A 9386-nucleotide genomic window follows, 5' to 3' on the forward strand; every position below is an offset into this window, starting at 1 on the left:
TGGTTGGCAGGGACTACGGAATGTTAGGGTTATGTACAGTTACCGCGGTGTCTTTCAGGAGGTTGAGTTGAGATAGGGGAGGGGTGGTAAAATTGCGCCAGTTGTTACGTTTTAACCTCATGCGGACAGATTTGCAGAAAAACTGTGGTCTTTCATCTTCGGGAGGCAGATGGGCCCATTCGTCGGCTTTCCGAATTGACAGGAATTGGAGGCGTGAGGAAAGGGGTACAAGTTGGGCTTCATGGAGCACTGCAGGTGTTGGAGTACACCGGAACTGTCCGGTTATTGCTCTTGCTGCCTTTAGTTGAGCTCTCCCCAGTGCTTTCATGTTGTCCTTGGATATCCACGGAGCCCAAGCGGGGGCTGCGTATTCGGCCACACTTCTCATTGTTGCAATGTAAATGGTGCGGAGATCTGATGGTTTCCAGCCCCATGTGGTACCTGACAATTTTCGAAGCAGTTGTGACCGCTTTTGGATGTTTTGGCTCACTTGCCGGATGTGTTCATTGAAAGTGAGTTGTCGGTCATATGTGACCCCCAGGAAGGTGGGAGTTGTATTTGTTTTTAGCACTGACTCTCTAATCTTGATGTTCGGGCACCACTTTGTTTCAGCAGAGTCCATCGTGAAGAACGCAAGTTCTGACTTGGATGTGTTGAGTTTGAGGCGATTATCTGAGCTCCATTCAGCAACTTTGTCGACCTCCGGCTGCAATCGGGCCTCTACTTCAACTTTATTACGGCCGCTACAGACAAGTGCCAAGTCATCAGCATATGCAGAGACAAGTGCTGTGGACTCAAAAGAGCCAAGCAGGTCGTTGCTGAAGATTGTAAAGAGAAGAGGAGACAGGCATGAGCCTTGTGGAAGGCCTTCTTTAAAAGTGCAGCAGCGTCCTGTTGTTTCATTGACTTTGACCCTGGCTAGTCGGTGGGTGAACCAGGTCTTCACCAAATTCCACAAAACAGAGGGGAACCCCTAACTCCAGCATTTTTTGGAGTAGTCGTGTTTGCCACACTTGATCATACGCTTTGCTAAAATCGAAGAATGTAGCAATTGAGCGGTGACTTGGCTTAGATTGGAACCCATCCATGACGAACTGGGACAACCGTAGGCATTGATCAGCAGTGCAGCGATTCTTTCGAAAACCAGCCTGCCAGGGGCTGAGAAGAGAGTGTTCCTCTAGCCACCATGACGGACGGTTTGCAATCATTCTTTCTAGCGTTTTCCCGACCGTTGAAGTTAGTGCAATGGGGCGGTAGTTCTCCACCATTTGTGGATCTTTCCCTTTCTTGTGGAAAGGTACGATGACAGCGACTCTCCACGCTTGCGGACACCAGTTTTGAAGCCAGTTGCTGTTAAAGATATTCAGCAGAAGGGGGAGTGCTTCTTCGGGAAGATGTTTCAGCATCTCAGGAGCAATACCATCCGGACCGGCAGCTTTACCTTGTTTGACTTGTTGCAATGCACGCTTGAGTTCTGACAACGTGAATTGGGTTTCAAGTGACTGCCGAGGGGAGCCAAGTAGTCTACAAGCATCTCTTTGAATTTCTCGTCTAGCCCTCCTACTCGACCTGTCACTCTTCCGCCCACTCACTGTCGCGTATTCGCAATTGAAGGCAATTGCTTTGGAGACATCCGAGGTACACACCCTGCCCTTGTAGATGAGGGTCTTCCCAGTTTCTCTGGCTCGGTTGCCGTCTAGAGATTTAACAACCGCCCAGGTCTTTCTTGTATCTTTGGCGCCGACTATTTTCTTGAGATGGTTTTGCCATGCCGCTCTCTTGGCCTCATTTGTTTTATCAATCACCTCTCTGCATTTTGCAAGCCACATTTTGCGGTTTTCGGTAGTCAAGTTACGTCTCAGCTTATTGCGTTCTTGTTTGAGCTGGTGAATCTCGTTGGTCATCCAGGGAATCCCTTCTGGCCGGAGGACTTGAGCCGGAATTGCTTCTGCGGCTGCTTTTTTGAGGAGAGTGATGAATGCTTCAAGGACAGCATATGTGCTTTGTGTTTCATCTATGGTCGGGAGACCTTGTCTGATGATGGATTTGTACTTTCCCCAATCCCCTTTTTTGAAATTGGGACGGACTTGGCGCCTCGCTTTTTCTACTTTGATCTCCTTTCTCCATTTGATCAAGATAGGCAGATGATCAGAGGAGAGGTCGTTGAGCGGTTCCCACGAAAATTGTATTGCAGTTAATGGATCTGCTATGGAGATGTCTGGAGCGCTGAGCCCTGTGCCTTGAGGGCTCCTGGAAGTTCTAGTTGGGTTGCCATCGTTGAGGAGAGTCTTTGCTTTGTCTTCTAGCCAAACAGAGTGCTGCGCCTCGATTGTCAGGCTGAGCGAATTCGTCCCGGGGAAGTGCTCCGGAACAGAAGCCGCAAATGAAGCCTATGTGATTATTTTTATATCGAGTCAGGCCAGAGCAACTTCTGTGGATCTCCCGTTGGCACGACGTGCAGACCGTAGGAGTGAAATCACGTCGTATCGTCTTGGAGCACCCGGCACAGGTGGCTCCCGGGTTTTGTTCGACATCGCCCGCCCGGAGGAGAAGGGACCGGAGGTGTAGGGCGGGCAGTACAGCTCTGATCATAGAAAAGGGGAGGCAGGAGAGGGTGGGCTGCTTCCCGGGGCAAGCCTGAGTGGTTTGTAATAGATTCGCGGACCAACTGTTGCAGGTCCTCCGCCGGACACCACGCGGAGGTTCCATAACTTTGTCCAGCAGGCACTGACGTCAGCTAAAATTTTAGCTGGGTCCTGGTCCAGCAGGCACTGACGGCAGACCCCCCCGCTAAAATTTGTCCGGCAACTAACTGTGTCACAAACAGCTTGGGGAACGCTCCGCTATTGTGGCTTATTCATTATTTAATTTGAACTATTTTAATTAAAATCTCATAACAGCAGTCTTCACACATAAAAACACTCAATAAAGCACATGGAATCAAAAACTTGTTTTCGATCGTGCGTACCACTCCATTCCGAAGACCCGTTGTCCGAATCAAACCTTTTAACTCCGGAGTTGCTCTTCCTTTACTGATGACCTCCTGCTTCGACTGAAAATCCATTGTTGAAAATCGTTTGGATATGTCAAAGTCAAAGTCAGCTTTATTGTCAATTTCTCCACATGCCAAAGACACACAAAGAAACCGAAATTTCGTTCCCCCCTATCCCACGGTGACAAGACATGGCTCACAACAGACAAACAAGTAAACAAGTATAACAAAAGCGTGCTGAATAAATAATGAATAAATAACACAACAATAAATAAATAAATACATAAATAAATAAGAGGAGCAGAAAAAAAAAAGGAGCAAGTGCGCGTACAGCAGACATTCCCAAAAATAGCGCAACAGTGCTGCACGCTACGCAGAAGGGGGTAGCGAGTTCAGGGCCCTAACAGCCTGGAGAAAGAAGCTGTTGGCGAGTCTGGTGGTGCGGGAGCGCAGGCTCCTGTACCTCTTCCCAGAGGGCAGAATCCTCCATTGTAAAACGAAATGTAAAAATGAAAAAAAAAAAAAAACGAATGTAAAACGAAATAAATGGACGACTGCTCCTCAGTTGTTCACTGTACATTTGAACTGGAGATCTCTTATTCTACAGGTAGGCGCATGAAGCATCCCGGGATCACTAGCACCCCCTACCATAAGGCTGGAGAACCTTTTTTCGTAGCCTCCGTAAGGTATCTTTTCAAAGCCGTTTTGTTCATCTAAAGAAACACGACGTTACAGACAGATGACAAAAAACACAAGATATTATATACGTCAGCTTAACTACGGAAATTTGTTAATATAGCCACAGTGTTTGAACACTTAAACAGGGACATAAAGACAGAGCAGTTCTGTCTAACAGCATAGCCTGTCAACATAGGCAGCCGTGTGATTACGCAATCCTCAGAGGAGGCTAGACAGGAAGTTGGCTCCTCCGAGCGAATGGTCTTCGGTTTTAAAATAACTATAAAGATTCAGCGATTTTGGTTCAAAATGATACAAAACTATTGAAATTGAACGGAAAATGACTTTATAATAAAAACGATTGAATTTGTTTTTCCCCTTTTCATGATTGCAGGGGAGGCATAGCCTCCCTTGCCTCCTCTGACTGCACGTCCCTGGTGCCAATATATCCCATAATTCTTCGTTTTGTTTACTTTCCTGTTTTTTTTTTACTTTCCTTTTTTTATGCTGGCATGTTCTTTCTTGTCATATCTTATCTTATCTTAATATGCTCATTTTGACCTAATAAAATTTTAAATCTTTTCATGTAATGTTGCCGTAGAAAAACTTCAACATCTCACAGGATCTTATGAGACCGGAATTAAACATCAAGCACGCCACACTAGTGACGCTAGTCTTGGCATCTTTACGTTGACAATTTCACCAAGCAATCAATTATGTCCGAGAAATTAACTTTGTTTGCTTACACGAATCGGACGTCTAAACAAACTCAATGACAAAATAAATACATAAATAAAAATACCTGTTTAATTTCGGGAAAAAGTCATACAGAAAACGACTGGATATTTACTTGATGGTTAGACAAGATCTGATGAGTACCTAACCTTAACCCTAACCAATATTTTATGTTACCTACAATTTTGTCTTAGAATTTTCTTCATTGGAATTATGTGGTGTGATCCTTAAAACAGGACATAATACTGATATTATAATCATTGAGGAGTTTTAAATCTTAATTATGTGTTCCACTGAATTCATATGATTCTCTTCATAAAGTTAAAGTTAAAGTCCCAATGATTGTCACACACACAACTGGGTGCGGTGAAATTTGTCTCTGCATTTAACCCATCCCCGAAGGGAGCAGTGGGGAGCAGTGGGGAGCAGTGGGGAGCAGCGGTGCTGCGCCCGGGAATCATTTGGTGATCTAACCCCCCAATTCCAACCCTTAATGCTGAGTGCCAAGCAGGGAGGCAATGGGTCCCATTTTTATAGTCTTTGGTATGACCCGGCCAGGATTTGAACCCACAACCTTCCAGTCTCAGGGCGGACACTCTACCACTAGGCCACTGAGCTCCTCTGCTCATACAGGCAAGCTAGTTATGCCACTTCATAGCAAACCATTCTTCTCCAATGACTTCCAATGCCTGCAGAGTCGTTGAAAGGAAGAAAAGGTCACAACCTTCCTGGGAGATGTTTTACGATGGTAGGGTTGAGAACGTCTGATTTGTCTCCACTGGAGCGTGTTGCTGGCATCATCTACATGGAAAGAGCAAGTGAGTGAGGGTTAGGGTGTTCTTGGATGGATGTGTGGAGGAGGGGAAGCTGTAAATTAGCCAGTTTGGCAGGCTAATGGTCAGATGTGGTTTAAAAGACCAATACCCACCTTGACCTCAGTTTAGGACATGCAGCTGAGCCAAGAATGGGAGGAGACATCGGCACAGATGGCACTGGGGATGGAGGGGGGGGGGGGGGGGGGGGGGGACATGTCGCAAGCTCTTAAATTGACCAAAAAAGTCATGTAGGACTAATGTTCCTCTTCGATCGGGACGGGCATGGAGCCTGCATAAATTATGTTGTGATGTAACTGCTGATGCATTTAAATTCCAGCAAAAATGTGGAAAGTTGTACCTCTGTTGGAAATTTAATCAACCGTCTTCCTGATGTCGGCTCTCCAACTTGGCAAGGAAGGATACAAATATTAACATATTGGCCCGAATATAAAACGGTGTTTTTTGCATTGAAATAAGACTGGAAAAGTGGGGGTTGTCTTACATTCGGGGTCTAAACATTATACCCATTCACAACGCTAGATGACGCCAGATATCTTTAAAGCGAATGCTGAACTTAACTCCCCGGGCCAAAGTGAACCCCTGTCACAAAGAATAAAAATAGCTGTTAGAAAGGTTCCTATGTTGATGTTGAAATGTTGGAAAGTTACGTCACCACACCTTAAGTCTCGCGAGAGTTACCTCAGCTTATCGCGATTGTTGGAGCTTGTGCGCAGCGGTAAGTTAAAGGTTGCTGGTATCGACTGAGTATGTTGCTGTGATCGTGTGCGTCTTTGACACAAAGTGAGTATATACATTTCATTGTTACTACTGTCTATTGTTGTGCTGTCTGTCTGATCAAGGTTTGTTTCGTGTGTACACCGTCTGATTGATAGCTTCGGCGCGCTCCTTTAAGTTTGCCTCGCGTCATACGAGTAGCCGCTACGCAGCGGCATGGCGACTAATGGCCGCCAGCAAATTTATTTTGTTGTCTTGATGACTTATGTTTGGTGTGTTGCCAGGAGTATTTAATTTATGGTTATTTAGTATAGCGGAACCGTTACACGCAGTTAGTGTTAGAAAAATTGTATATATATGTTATCATGCGTTCTCTAATGAGTACTTATTCACAATATTACTGTTCAGTATGCTTGCTGCTTTGCCTTGCTTATTCTTATCTTGTACAACAGAACAGAAGGATTACGGCTGGGTCAGGGGCGAGATGACGGTTGTGTCAAACAAGATGCTGCTGACAGCTCAGCGTCCACCAGAACAGATCGTGAAAACAACACGTCAAACAATGCGTCACGAACCTTCTGATCTTCCTTAAAGAACGTCACTTTCTCTTTTTATCTCTCAGAATATCGCTTAAACTGTTTTGCTGATATAGCCATATCTGCACGCAACACTTTGTGCGTTACTTTTTGTTTCTTACGAGACGAAGCCACAATCTCTTCCCCCCCCCCCTTAAGGGCTAATCGTCTCACACTGTGGGTAGGGCATTCCAAATAAAAAGAGCGAGGAGTGTAAAACAGATTTTTAGTGTAGTCGGATTGCTGTAAGTCTGATTGCACTCCTCGCGAGAAAAGACTCAATATTCTGCCTCACTTGTTTTTTGTCTGCTGACCCTTTTCTCTTATTCAGATATTCAGTTAGCACTTTGAACCTAACAGATTTTTGGGGGCTCGTTCCGGGGTCTCAATAGACCTATTTCGGGATTCCAGCTGACTTTTCGACCCAGGACAAGTCCTTGGCCAAGGCATATAGAGGAAACCCTTTTCACGGGGCTGACTCGATCAGTCGGCTGGACGCCGGAGTGGTTGACGAGATCATCCGAGGAGAAGGCCCAGCAGACTGTGAGTACGGATCTTGATTCTGTTAAAAGTAATGAAAGTGCAGTGACAAGAGGTCACTTAAAACCTTGACAATTCTAGACCCTATCAAGTGCAATTAGAAACAGTTAAATTCTGCAGGGGATGGTGGAGTCCCCTGACGTAAAAGTCAGTTAAATTCCACGGGAGGGCGGACTCCCCTGTTTTCTAAAAAGTACAGGTAATTTGGAGCAGTTAAATTCCACTGAGGTGTCGTGGGGCCTCCTAACTTAACCTTCCTAATGTGTTAGCTTTCTGCTGCCATCTGTGGTGTTTTTCTTAACTCTTGTTTAGCTGGTTTGGCTCCCTTATCCATGAAAAGATAGGTTTTATATCTACTTCAAGAAAAAGGCAAAAAATTACACAATAGGAAGGTTAAAGAGTTTGTTAAAATCCACGGGAGGGTGGACTCCCCTGCTTGCCTGTGAGACGATAAAAGTGCGCATTGTGTGTGTGTGTATGGTTTGACTGAGAGTGACCTCATTTGAGCTCTCCTCTATGTAAACAACACAGGGTTGCAAACAGTGGCTTTGTGTGGATGAAAGCAAGGACTCTCTGCTTCCTCCGGGAAGGTGAAAAGAGACTCGCCACACATCGAACATTTAACCACTGTCCTGTGAATAAAGTTGGCTTTAGGACACTGTAGGTGCCATTCGAATTGCCAACTCCGAAATTTAGAAAATAAACCATGGGAAAATCAAATAGCAAACAAAAGCCGCTACCCAGACATGAATTAAAATGCAAAGATTGGAAATTGATGGAAGAGGTCGACCCCGAAAATGTAAAATATCTTGACAAATGGATAACCGATTACAAATTTGATGGTCAGCTGAAAACAAATTCATTGAATAACCTAAAGCAATCAATTGATGCTAAATGTGGCGTAAAGAAAAATAAAGACAGATATTATCTAATAGTACAATGGGAATTGGAAGCTGAGAAGAGAAAATGTGGGCAGATGAGAGGAAAATTGAAAGATAAGGAAGACGAAGAAAAGATAAAAAAGAACTTGCTGTTGCACAGGCAGGAAGATGATGAGACAGTGTCAGGGTGGGCTCGCTTGAAGGCCGAGGCTGACAATGCGATGAATGAGGATGAGAAAAATGATCAAATTATAAAGACGGAGATTGCAGCACGCCAAAGCGAACCAATTTTTCCGTCTCTGTACCCCAAATTACCAAACACAGATCATCCTCCTGAGTATAGTGATTCTACTCGTGGTATGTTGACGCGGAGCCGTGCTAAGTTGGGTCCCTCGGCTGACGCATACCCGATGATTGAAGTGGCCAATCCTCATGATGATGGAGGACCCACCATTTTAGTATACAGAACATGGACCCAAGCTGATATAAAATCAGCAATTGAGGGCATAGCGTTGCCCACTGAAGATGTTGATCAATACTGTATCGACATGAAACAACTCATTGCTTCCTATAATTTGAGAGGCGATGAAGTACAACAGGCTTTCATGGCATCTTTAACCAAACATTGGGCAAGCGTTAAAGGCACCTGGAATCCCTTTGATTCCTTGGGCCGTCCATTGGAATGTAACGGGGTGCCATTACAAACAGAAATTGACCAACTATTGGGCAGGATAAAAATAAAATTCGAACGTAGAGCAAATTACACAGACATTGGCCGAACCAAACAAAAAGAAGATGAGTTGTTTGAAGACTTTAGACACAGACTAGAAAAAGTGTTCAAAGCCAATAGTGGCTTGGAGCATGGAACTGATGTTTATGACCAACAACTCAAAAATGCTCTACATGCAAATTCGCGACCAGCAATCCAAAACTGGATCACTAAACATATGATCACTTTCCCGACATCTACCTTGCCACAGTTCATTGATCATGCTATACACGCCGAAAAAGTTGTCAATTCAAAAAGAGCAAAAGAGAAAGGGAAAACAGGCACCATTTTTTTGGTCAATGGAGAGCAGTCTGAAATGTTCTATCAAAATAAGACCTTCGAACCACGCCTAGGGGGGCGTGGTCGTAACAAATTTCGTGGCAAAGGTAGCGGCGGGTATAGTCGTGATTCTCCCAATTATAAAACAAATGACCAGCCCGCCTCAGGTCAGTCAAAACGATACAATGCTGAACCTCCTATTTGCTGGTCATGTGGGAAAAAAGGCCATATAGCAAGAAACTGCCCAGGCAAGGGCGAGAGTAAACCTCCCTTATGACTAGCCGACAGTCAAACTACAGTTGAAACAACTGCCTGGCCAACAGCTCCCCCTGTTGATGTAGATTTGAACATTCAAGATTTGTTGATGAACAATATTGAGAAGCCGGT

The sequence above is a fragment of the Syngnathus scovelli genome, chromosome 7, assembly GCF_024217435.2.
Source record: "Syngnathus scovelli strain Florida chromosome 7, RoL_Ssco_1.2, whole genome shotgun sequence".
In the NCBI taxonomy this organism is placed as follows: Eukaryota; Metazoa; Chordata; class Actinopteri; order Syngnathiformes; family Syngnathidae; genus Syngnathus; species Syngnathus scovelli.